We start from the raw sequence: 12,658 nt of genomic DNA, 5'->3' as shown, positions 1-12,658 counted from the left end.
GCCTCTGTAAAAGTAATTAGTATGTTTTACTGGTAAGGAATTCAGAGTGCAGGTAAAGAGAAAAAAAAGGAGGCTACTTTTTAATTCCTTTTTATTACTAGATTCATTAATAACAAAACCAGTGATTATTCATTATGACTCATGCTATATGACCATGAAAACTATAATCCTTGTCATATACGGAAGTTTTACAATCAAGGAGATCTTGCATACCTACAGATAATATCATAATCCAAATATTTACAGAGAGTTGCTTTTAGATATTTGAAACAAGTTATACAGTAGTTTTTGGTGTACTTAAGCAGTAGAATGTGTAAGTGATTGGTGTCATGACATACTTTAGCATTTCTCCTTGTTAGGTCAGTGCTCCAGCTGATAGATGTAACTTGTTTTAAAAGAGGGGCCATAGGAATTCAAAGTCATGTGCACAACCATCTACTGAATAAATGTTTATTTCAGAGTAGGGTGGGGAGACTATTGCAGAGCATGGTTACCCACTTTTAATATCTGCATTTTATAATTCTTAGCTCTCTTGGGGCTGGATCCTGTAAGGTGCTGAATGCCTCTTGAGAGTCTAAGGGGAGATGAGACTGCTCAGAATCTAAGGGTATGTCTACATTTACAGAGTTTTTGCGCTGTAAGTTTCACTGGTGATAGGGAACTGGTGAAAGTAAAGCACTGGTTTGTGTACTCACTCAATTCCTCAGGCATCAGAGTGTTTACACTACCGGCACTTCCATCACTGATAAGAGCAGCACTGTAGGGCAGCTATCCCACAGTGCAGCTCTCTTGATAGGTCTTGTGGGAAGGGGCGGGGTGAGCAGAAGGCATTCTGGGTACCTGCTCAGTGCCCCCTGCTGCCCTGTTTCATGTCCCTGCAGCCCTATTACTTCCTTGTTTCTTTTGTGGCATATTTTTAAAAAGCCCTTGCTTACAAGGGGAGGGGCAGAGGTCCGTTTACTTGGCATCAGAGCAGCGGTGATGCTGGCCAGAGTGTTCACTTTTGGAATTGTGGGATATGCTTCAGAGGCCAAAAAGTGTTTACGCTGGTAGAACGTGTCTTCACTTGCACAACAGCGCAAAAAGAACAGTGGTAAGAGCTAGATGCCTCTTGTGAAGGTGGTTTTCTTTTTGCGTTGAAACTTTTGAGTTTCACTACAAAAAGTCATTAACAAGTGTCGACGATCCAGCGGTTTTAGCGCAAAAAAGGGACTTTTTGCGCTTTAAATGCTAAGTATTGACATAGCCTAAGTTTATCTGCTTTAAATTCTTTAAAGAACAGAGAATGAGCATGCAAACAAGCTCTGGTTTGGGATTTCCAGTAGAGTCTTCATCTGAGAGGCTCTGTAGCCATCCTCACAAGGGTAGGATAACTCTTCCCTTATTTTCCTTCTACCATATACCTCCCTGAAATTTAAACCATATATTAGTGATGACTAGAGCTAAGCAAATAACTAATATTTAAGTTCAACAGCCAGACCAAAGAACACAATTTGGTAGGTTCTGAACCAAAACTGAATGTTCTCAGCTTCTCTCTTAAAAAACAATTGTTCAGGTCCAATGAAAAAGTTTCAAAAGTCAATCTGAACTGACATTTTCTCAATCAAGTTTTAAAACTATTCATTTTGAAAATGTCAGAACAAAATATTTAGATTTTTTTCCCCCAACCAAAACTAATCACTAAATTTGACTCAAATGTGAATAGTTCCAGTGCTTCACAAAAAAACCTATTTTTGCAAATGCAAAAGATTTCACCCTGCTCTAGAGATGACCAATATTAGTATCCACCCCCCCATGTTTGTAATATAATGAATAGTGTATTGATGGCAGTACTAATTTCTCTGCCTTTTCTAAGCCCTGAGGGTACAGTAATACATTTTAGCTGCTTCATGCTGCACCAGACACAGAAATCTCCACTGTTATTACTGAATCATTCCTTCAGACAGCTGATTGGTCTCTTGACTAAGACAGTTATCTCTCCCTTCGAATTTGCTAGTTAGTTTGTTTTTCAGGAAAAAAACAGACAGACACTAGTTTGAATTATTTAAAGACAATTGATCAGTCTTTATGAAGCCTTCCATGTGATAGAAGATTGGACACTCCCTTAATAGCTTTAGGTAATATCACTGAAGGTAGCAATCTCAATAGAAAGTCGATGCCTCCGTGAAAATTTGTGCAATCCCAAAGTCTTCAAATCTGCTTTCAATTACACCTGTATGTAACTGAGGGTAGGATTTGGGTCTGGAATTAGAACTAGTCTCCACTGCTATGAAGTGAAATGAGTAGAATCTAGTTCCTTCTCTTATAGCACTACAAAACCAACATAGCGAACAGGAGCCAAAAGGGTATTTCAAATGGGTTTTGTCACTAGAACAAACAGATCAGATTCTAAATACACACAGAGAGCAGATCTGGAGTAATTAAGAACAGCACTTTAAGATGGACTATTCAATCTTACACTTTCATTACCAATGCAACAAGACTGTGCATTTCACTCAACAGACACAATTACTATTTATACGTATGTATATACACACACAATAGTATATATAATATTACACACACACACACAGTATCAAATTCAGCTGGGACTAGATTGCTAGTTCTTCAACTCCAAAAGCATAGGCTTCAACCACTTAGGTTAAACAAGATTTCTGTTCACTAGTGGTAGTGCTAGGTGCTTTATCTTCTGTGTGGACCAGCAAATAGGGGATGTCACAATACACACATAATACGACTTGGGGAAATGACTTGAGAATCAACTGTCACAATTGACCAGCACTAGCAGTAGGATTTTCAAGGCTACTATTGTATGGGAGCTCACCATCATATCTCTTAGGTAGCTCTGAAAAGCTTGGCCTAGAAGTGGATCATTAAACATTGATATTGTTACAGTTTCTGTCACACCAATGGCTAAAACCAGAATAATCAGAATCTAGGAAATCTGTGGAATTTAGTCATAAGTGTAAGTGCTCCACTATCAACTTCTTGATAACTTCCCCTCCAATGAGCATGTTTGATGCTGGATGATAATTGGCAGGGTTCTTAAAGTCCAGGGAAGAGTTTTTGAGCAAGGGACAAATCCCTGCTTGCTGAAGAGCAGCTGGCATCTTGTCTACCTCAAGAAAGCAGCATCTGTGGTTGTACAGTGCTTAGCACAATGGGGCCCTGGTCTATGACTCAGGACCTAGTCCCTGCAGTAATTTCGATAATAAACATCAATAAGAGGCCCAAACTTCTGAACAGTTTTTCACCAGCCACAAGTGGCATGGGATCCGATCACAGTCACTCGATGCTACTCTCCCAGCACATGCAACATGTCAAGAAGGAAGGATGAGCAGAACTCAACCAGGGCAGACGGTGCTTAGGACGTGTCCATTTCTGGCACTGTGCCCATGAAACCAGCCACCACTGATGTAACCCAGTCAATTTTATCTATGACATAGGCTAAAACATCCTCACTGTAGGAAATACTGAACTCTGTTCCCAAGTGCTGGAATCACCAGTGTGCCACCATTTGGGACATTTTCACTGGTGTAGATTTGGCAGATGCTACCACAGTGCGATTGTTCTGGCCCCTACCAAAGCCATTGCCCACGAGTGCACAACAATAGCTCATACTCACATCATCGGGTTGTGGCATACCGGCACTATACTCACATTACATTGTTCTCTAGATTGGCATCACTACTTTTCTGTCTGACCAATGCATAGCAACAAGGAGACCCATTCCTGATTGGGGCCTCTGTGTGCTACCAGAGTAAAAATATTTACTGCTCCTAATAGGTCATTAGAGCAAGCTGAAATTTAATTTAAAAACATTTCATGAAAACAAAAATATTTCAGCCATTTTTTATCAGTTCTACGGCTTGTTGAAGCAGTTCACAAATTTTAAAAAGAGTGAGGGAAAAAATGGTTTCTCAGAATTCCCCTCCCCTTTCTACCAGCTCGATACAGGACACCACTTTATGCTGACTCAATGCATCATTATACAGAATCATAGATCTGTAGGGCTGGAAGGGATTGCTCCCCTGTGCTGAGGCAGGACCAAGAACACCTAGATCATGTATGGTGACAGTGTCATGCCACAATGATGCAACATTTATCCCCGCCTCCTCCATTCTGACTGCTGAAATGATAAGGGGATTCCCTTCCCTCACCCTGACCAAGCTCCTGGGAGGAAAGGATTATCTTCTCTTCTCCCCACAGGCTAACAGAAAGGTGTGGAGAGATTTCCACTCTCTGCCTCCTCAAGGCTGCTGAGCTGGAGGGAATTCCCTTTGCTCCCGAAGGGGGATCAAATTTGCTCTCTCCTCAGAGTAGGGAAACCTTTATAACTCTCATATCACTAGTTCATTGCTTCATGGTTCCTTTATGTGCGTGGCACTAGAGCGAATCACAAATTTTGGAAATGGTGATCATTATTTCTTGGACAATCTGCAGCAAGGGCAATTCAAGCTAGATACCGTATTTTCCGGCGTATAAGGCGACTGGGCGTATAAGACGACCCCCTAATTTTGCAGTTAAAACATAGGTTTTGGCCTATACTCGCCGTATAAGACTACCCCCCCTTCCGAGGGGGGGAGCCCAGAGCCTTTTAAATCCCAGCCGCGGCCGGGAGTCAGAGGGCTCTGGGCTGCCCGCTGCGGCGGGGAGCACAGAGCCTTTTAAATCCCAGCCGCGGTCGGGAATCAGAGGGCTCTGGGCCTGCTCAGATTGGCTGAGTCAGAGAGGCGGGCTATTACAACCTTTGCCAATCCGAGCAGGCTTTGTATGCATTAATAGAATACACCGCTTGCCGGGATTGGCTCAGCGCGGTACATACAGTATCAGCACAGGGACGTTCTGTATGTAACCGAAGCTACAGTATGTTTATACCCGGCGTATAAGATGACCCCCGATTTTTGGGGGCTGTTTTTTAGTATAAAAAGTCGTCTTCTATGCCGGAAAATACGGTACTAGGAAAAGCTATCAGGATAGTTAAACTCTGGAATAGGCTTGCAAGGAGATTTTTAAGAACAGGTTGGATAAACATCAATCAAGGATGGTCTAGGTTTACTTGGTCCTGCCTCAGCGCAAGGGACTGGACTAGATGGCCTCTCGAGGTCTCTTTCGAACCTATATTTCTATGTCCTATGATTTTTTGCAATTTTTTTCTGACACATTTTTGCAGTTTTTCAGCCAGTTAATAAAGTAGTTGATCATTCTCAAATTTTGATGAAAGTGCTCAGGAAAAAAAAATGGTTTTTCCTGCATTTTTGACCATCTCTATGCATAATATTAAAATAGACTTTAATTAGTCAAGATTACTTACCAATTAGAGATGAGGCCGCCACTAGGATCCAGAATGTAATGATATAAGGCACATGAACCGCAAGCCAATCAAAGGTGACTATCTGGTATCCCTGGCTGCTGCTCCCACTGCTGCTGTTGCTTATATCTACAGAATTTTCTAATGTCTCTTGGGAGGTTTCAAAAGCCATATTTGGAACGGTGGGTTCAGAGAGGACACTTCCAGCCAGGCTCCCTGGACGGCATGCCAACCATGCCAACAGCACAGAGGAATACAGGTTAAGCGTCCCTGCTCTCATTATCAGAAATGGCAGGAACGTCCTTTGCTTGATTTTAAACTGGCTGTCTTCTTTTCTAGTACCCTGCTTCAGCTTAATTTTAAGCTCTTCTTCTACACAGGCTTCACAGCTTTGCTTCTAGTTTCCTTGAGGTCCAATTTTTAACCATTTTTGCTATCTTCCCCTAGGCACTCCCTTTTGCAGTGTTGCGCTGTCTCTTATGGAGTGTGTTGTTTGATTCCTTAATTCTGCAGCCCTGAGCCCTTAACTCCTGATGCAGTGCTGGAGGTGACAGACCTCTCCCAGGAGGTTCCCAGTCCCCTCTTCACTGCTGGTTCCTAACTTCTTTGGAAGAATGCAGGACACCTTTTATAAGTGAAAGTGTTTGAATGGGGGGAGGAGTCTGTCAAAGCCATGTACTACTACAGTATCTAGTGATGATCTCAAACCCATTCATGACGTCTGCTTTTCCCCTTATTTATAGATCTATGGGTAGGAGCTAAGATTATTATTTACTACTTCTGTTCATAACGGTTACGAAGCAATAAGTGTTGAAAGTCGGCTAGTGTGAGCCGTGTGACACAGACTTTGCCCCTGTTAGAAAGGAGTGCAGCTTAATGCGAGATTGCTTTGTGCGTCTTGCTCAAGATAGAAAGCAAGCACAAAAGATTGCTGTGTTCGATTCAGCGTATGCCATCAAGGGATGGAATTGCTTCTCTGCCTTTTCATCTTTCGCTGTTTTTCACTGGTAAGCCCAGGCTTACTAAGCAAGACTATGATATCAAGGGCTAGATTTTGCCCTTAGTCTCAGCCCTGTATCACTGCACCACCCCAGAAGGAAGCCTAGGAATGAATAGTGGCTCAAGAGTGTGCTCCTGCTGCCAGCATGTGAAGGGGGGGAAGAACCAAGACTCTTTCCACTCCCCCACCCACTTTCTGGCAAAGGGGAGTATCAAGTGTGCAGCCGCCACTCTCCCCCACCACACCCAGGCCACAGACTGGAGGGTCCTACATGGCTGGGCACTGCCTTGAGGGTGGGACCTTACTTCCCTGTGCAGCCGGGTAGGATCAGGACACAGCCAAGCTGTAAGACAGTGCAGCACGATCTGAATTTAGAAAATGGATGCTCTTTTTTCTCTCTGCATGAATTTTGAAATATATTAGTGCAGCTGGCACCAATATTTAAATACAACTCAACAGGCCTGAGGATTCCTTCAGCCCTGCTGACTGAAGTCCTGTACTTATCCCCAGAATGTCTCCAGCTGGAATTGTGGCAGGGCCAGCTTCCCCATGCTGTCTGAGCAAAGTGCCTCAAGCTGTTCTGGAGGGACCATGCTCATGGCGTGTGGCAGAGGAGAGGAAGTAATTCAGTCTCTATAGCTCATTTAATTCTTGGCTTCTAAAATGAGACTGCAAACAAGGATGACAATCAGTGGGAACTGATATTGATTTCTGATTTCCTGCCCATCAGGAGCTGCATCTGGACCCCCTGGCTCATTTTACAGAGGTCAAATAGTCACCAGTCAGAAAGACAAGTTGTTCACTATCAATTTTAGGGACTATTTAGCAAAAATATGTAGCCTTTGGAGGCACACATTTAGCGGGTGAGGGGGGAACATCCCTCCGTGTGGGAAGTGCTGAATTATTCTGGGAGTGGGAAGCTGTGTAAATGAACACCTCCCCACTCATGCACCAATCATCCCAGGTCTCAGAAATCAGAAGTCAGTCCCTTGCTCTCTGACATGACTGTGCACAAAGCTGGAAAGACTGCAGTCATAGAGCTGAAGTATTCCCCCTCAGATAGCTCTAGAGTGGCGAGAAGAAGAAATGGACTGATACAAGGTTGGTTTTCTTCATTTTTATTTTTTAAAGAAAGAAGTTAGTTTCAGCTGGGGCCCTTCCCACCCGCGATTACTCTTGTCAGATATTGAGGAGGGGCTAATAGCTCTGACTGGTGAACTCCTCATTACATCACTGCTGTGAGACAGGGATTCCTCTGCTGCTTAATGTCAGTCCAGGGAGAGATGAGGAAATCTTTGGTAAACATATCCAAATGTCCCATTGCCTCTCCCTGCCTGATCACGCCATAGCTGTCAGCCAGAGAGAGAGAGTATGAAGCATACAGCAACTAGGGTGATGGTCTGCAATAGTCTATGATTCCCCCTTGCTAAGGGAACTGGCATATGCCACTGTGTTAAGTCCAGTTAGGCATTGCTTGGGTAAATTTAAGGGGGAGAACCAATCACTAGCAGGGACATACTTCCACAGCTGCAGAGTCGAAGAGGCTCCCAGGCCATGGGAATTAAAGGACCAATGACCATGGGTCTAGAATTCCACCTTGTGTATATACCTGACTTTTCAGAGCTCTGTCTAAGCAAACAAAAAACCCTCTGAACTAATTTCTGAACTAAGAGTTCCTTCAGCTTGTTTTCTGAGTTTAGCCCCTCCCCCCCAAAAATAGTGGTTTTGTCCAGCTAAACTTCCTGTCAATCAAAAAGAGGACTTTTAGTCTAACTAACAATTTCATCTACTGCAGCCAAATTCCCCTAAGTACAGCCCTTTTATGGCGTGCTTGGGAAGTTACTTAGGGTATGGTATGTCTACACTGGCAGAGTTACAGCGCCACTGAGAGCGCGCTGAAGGGAAACCACTGTTGTGGGTTCACACTGTCTGCTGCCTGCGCAATGGCATGTTCACACTTGCAGCGGTATTCAGAGCGGTGCACTCTGGGCAGCTATCCCACAGAGCATCTCTTCCTCTTCTGCCTCTAAGAGTTGTGGGAAGGCAGAGGGGGTCACAGGGCATCCTGGGTCCCGTCCTAATGCCCCAGGATGTATTGCTTCACATCCCAGCAATCTCTGTGCTTACGTCCACATTTGGCACCATCTTTCAATGGTTTGTGTACTGTGCGCTCTGCTCTGCCTCTTCGGTCTGCAGGAATGGATCCCGCACTGTTAACCACTAAATGGGGAGGGATAGCTCAGTGGTTTGAGCATTAGCTTGCTAAACCCAGGGTTGTGAGTTCAATCCTTGAGGTGGCCATTTAGGGAACTGCGGTAAAAATCTGTCTGGGGATTGGTGCTGGTTTGAGCAGAGGGTTGGACTAGATGACCTCCTGAGGTCTCTTCCAACCCTGATATTCTATGATTCTATGCTACTCGCTCTCACTAATGTAGCAGTGGAGTTATTCCTTAAACTAAAAAGGCAAGAGAAGTTTGACGTTGATTTCATCACACCTAGTAGCTACGACATGAGATTGTTTGTGGCATTCATGGAGGTGCTGACCACAATGGAACACCGCTATTGAGCTCTGGAAAGAAGCACTGAGTGTTGGGATCACATTATCATGCACATCTGGGATGACGAGCAGTGGCTGCAAAACTTTCACATAAGGAAAACCACATTCATGGGACTGTATGATGAGCTTGCCCAAGGACACAAGAACGAGAGCTGCCCTGCCATTAGAGAAGCACATGGTGATTGCACTGTGGAAGCTGGCTACTCCAGACTCCTACCGATCAGTCACTAGCCAGTTCAGAGTGGGAAAGTTAACCGTTGAATTCATGTTGACAGAAGTGTGCAAGGTCATTAATCGCATCCTACTCTGAAAGACCGTGACTCTGGGCAATGTGAGTGACATTCTGGATGGCTTTTCACAAATGGGCCTCCCTTACTGTGAAGGGATGATAGATGGCACGCATATTCCAATTCTTGCACCAGACCACCGAGCCACCAAGCACATTAATCAGAAGAGGTATTTCTCAATGGTTCTCCAGGCGCTAGTGGGTCACTGTGGGCATTTCACAGACATTAATGCAGGCTGGTCTGGAATGGTGCATAATTCACACATCTTTCAGAACACTGGCCTGTTCATGAAGCTGCAAGCAGGGACTTTCTTTCCAGACCAGAAGATCACTTTAGGGGAAATCGAAATGCCCATTGTGATCCTGGGAGACCCTGCCTACCCTTTAATGCCGTGTCTTATGAAGCCATACATGGGACACCTTGACCGCAGCAATGAGCGGTTCAACAACAGGCTGAGCAAGTGCAGAATGACTGTTGAGTGTACTTTTGGCCATTTAAAGGCCCGTTGGCGCTGCCTATATGGGAGGCTGGACCTAGCCGATGACAATATTCCAATGCTTATAGCCGCGTGCTGTATGCTCCATAGTATTTGTGAAGGGAAAGGTGAAAGCTTAACTCAGGCCTGGACCGCTGAGGCTCAGTGCCTGGAAGCTGAATTTGAACAGCCAGAGACCAGGGCTATTAGAGGGATGCAGGGCGGGGCCATCAGGGATGCCTTGAGGCAGCAATTTGAAGCTGAAAGCCACTAATATTTGTTGCTATGCTCAGGAGTGCAGTGCTTGTAATGCTAGGAGGTGATTGTGATTGCTGTAGACAATGCACTATGAAGGTTTAAGACATTTGCCTCTTGCTTTGCAGGGCTCCGTTTGCTTTCAATTAATAAAGAGTGCTTTCAAACCAACAAAATTCTTTTATTAAAAAAGAACAACCGGAGGAGAGAATCAAACCAAAAAAAAAACCCAAAAACCATCAGCACTGAGGCATGGGGTAAGGGAGGGTCCCAGGAGGAGATGGGGTCCTGGGATGGTTAAAGATTTGTTTATGTCCAGGGATCATATCCAACCTTCTCCTTTGGAGTACAGTGCAGCGGGTGCTGTACTTCAGCAGGGCTAAATTGCAGAGGGACAGGTGCTGAGTGCTGTGGGTACTGGGAGTCCGCAGTGCTGGACTGTGATGGGGAAAAGTGGAATGCTGCGGGATTGGAGCCAGGAGGTTGATAGGAGTGTGTTGGTGGTGTCTGGGGAGGCACATAGGAAAGTGTTTTGCGACAGCAGCTGCAGGGAATGGCAGGCATGGAGCTGCTCGGTTTGCAGTGCTAGTAGCACCTGGAGCGTGTCCGCTTGGCCCTCCATAACGTTTAAGAGCCTCTCCGTGGCTTTGTTCTAGCACACTGCTTTCTCTTTTCTGTCCCTCTTCTCGCTGTAGTGGGGGCACCTTAAAACCATTACTGTCACATTTTCAACAGGCTGCGTTAATTATGGAAGACATCTTGCTGCTGCGGGTGAGCAGAGAATAAAGGTAGGGTCTTCTCCAAGACTGTGGCTTCTGGCCTGGCCCTTATGCAGCTTGTCTGTGTGCATCAATGGTTCCCCTCCTCCCCCGTGATGGCAGAGTGGCACGGGAAAGTTACCCTTAATGAGGCAAGAAATAAAGCAGCTCTGCCAAAGAACCTGCAGCAGTGGGTTTCCATGAGAGTTTCCTGGAGATCTCTGAGGCAGATTCCTGTGAAGTGAGGGAGTCAACAGCCTGTTCCACTGCTCAGACTAGGCATGTGGTGGTATGCGCATCTCACAGACACAAGCCTGCTTTCTGCAACCCTCCTGCCCCCAACAACTCGCTTCAACGATTCCCAAAATCAAAGCCACTTACCAGGGGCCTCCTCTCCTGTTTGTGCTTTGCCAAGCTCTGACAGCTGCCACTGGCTAGACTCCTCCAGGGTAGAGAAGAACTCCTGGCTGCATGCATCTCTGACCTCCGACTCATCATCTGCCTCTGGGTCCCCCATCCCCTCCACATCCTTGCCAAGATTTCCTCCTACTGGTTTGGTCCACTCTCGACTGGCATGCAAGCCACTGAAGTACCCACAGTGGAGGTATGGTTGCCACTGAGTATCGCGTCCAGCTTTGTAGAACTGTTAGTTCATGGGCACAGCACTGGAGCGGCGGTTTGCCTCCCGTGCCTTGTGGTAGGTGTTCCACAGCTCCTTCATTTTGACCCTGCACTGCAATGTGTTCTAGTTATGGCTCCTTTGTGTCATGGATCATGAAATCTGCCCGTAGGTATCATAATTCCTATGGCTGGAGCGCAGCTAGGACTGGACAGCCACCTCTCCCCAAATGCTGATGAGGTCCAGCAGCTCAGCATTGCTCCAAGCGGGGGATCGCCTTGTGCTTGGAGCAGGCATGGCCACCTGGAAATATGCTCTGAGAATACTGCACACCTCACCAAGCAAACAGGAAGGGGACTTTCAAAATTCTGAAGGAATTTATGGGGTGAGGATGACGGTTGGTCACCTGAGGGCAGGGCAGTAGAGTTCAAACCAATGATCAGAGAGGTGAGAACAGGCATTGTGGGATACCTCACAGAGGCCAATCACAGCACTGTAATCAACCAGCATGTCTACACTGGCACTGTGGCACTGTACCCCCAGCACAGAAAGTTGTACGCCTCTCGTCGGGGTGGTTTTTTTACAGTGCTGCAACTGCGCAGTGTCTGTGCACTAAGTGGCTTGGCAGTGTGTACACCACACCTTAGGAGTTACAACACAGAAAGCTGCTTTATTGTGCAGAAACTTGCCAGTGTAGACAAGGCCTTAGTGTGCCAAAACCAGGCCAACCCTTTTCACCTGACAACCAGGGCATGCAGCTGTGGTCTTTTCTATTCGAAGAGAGCCTGATTCAGGATTGGCCCCATGGGGAAAGCCACTGGCACAGAAGGCCTTCTCTGTCAGGTATGGAGTAAGGTCCACTGGCTCTGCAGTCCCCCCCTTTTCTCACAGATAGCATTTTGGGGATGGGAGGAGTTTGGTCAGGGCAGTCCTGTGCTCTGGCTATTTCTCCACTTGCTACAAGATGCATCATAGAGGCGTTTGGTATCTGGCTGCAAGTTAGAGCAGGAGGTTGTTAACTGTCCCTCAGGCATCTCATGATCAGGTAAACAATCTACCTCCCTTCCTTGTCAGTGACAAGCTTTGCACAAGTGCAAAGATTAATTAGGCTCAGATAACAAAGACCTCCTCCTTGGCTAACCTTTGGTGAGGGCCTATCCGGGTTAACAGCACCCTCGGCTTTGCATTTCTAAGTGTAATCCAGCCTATGCATTTAACTACCAATCCCTTGAACAGTCCCATTTCATTTTCTTAAAGAAACTTACAAACTGCAAATAGAATTTAGATCACAAGACACAATACTGCCACTGATACACCGTAACCAGTGTACTCCTCAGCAGGAACAGACATGTCAAGTTGCTAAAAACCAGAGAGCCTCTTAGACTGCAGTTGGCAT

The 12,658-nt window shown here is 45.6% G+C and overlaps 1 protein-coding gene across 3 annotated transcripts in view; it reads right to left on the bottom strand.

Annotated features, from left to right (window-relative positions):
* Positions 1 to 12,658, bottom strand: part of SLC9A3 (solute carrier family 9 member A3) — a 211,122-nt gene that overhangs the window by 146,842 nt on the left and 51,622 nt on the right. The window lies entirely within an intron of this gene.

The sequence above is a fragment of the Mauremys mutica genome, chromosome 2, assembly GCF_020497125.1.
Source record: "Mauremys mutica isolate MM-2020 ecotype Southern chromosome 2, ASM2049712v1, whole genome shotgun sequence".
NCBI classification, from domain to species: Eukaryota; Metazoa; Chordata; order Testudines; family Geoemydidae; genus Mauremys; species Mauremys mutica.
Note: the sequence above shows the minus strand (reverse complement) of the source record. Positions and strands in the feature narration are given on the sequence as shown.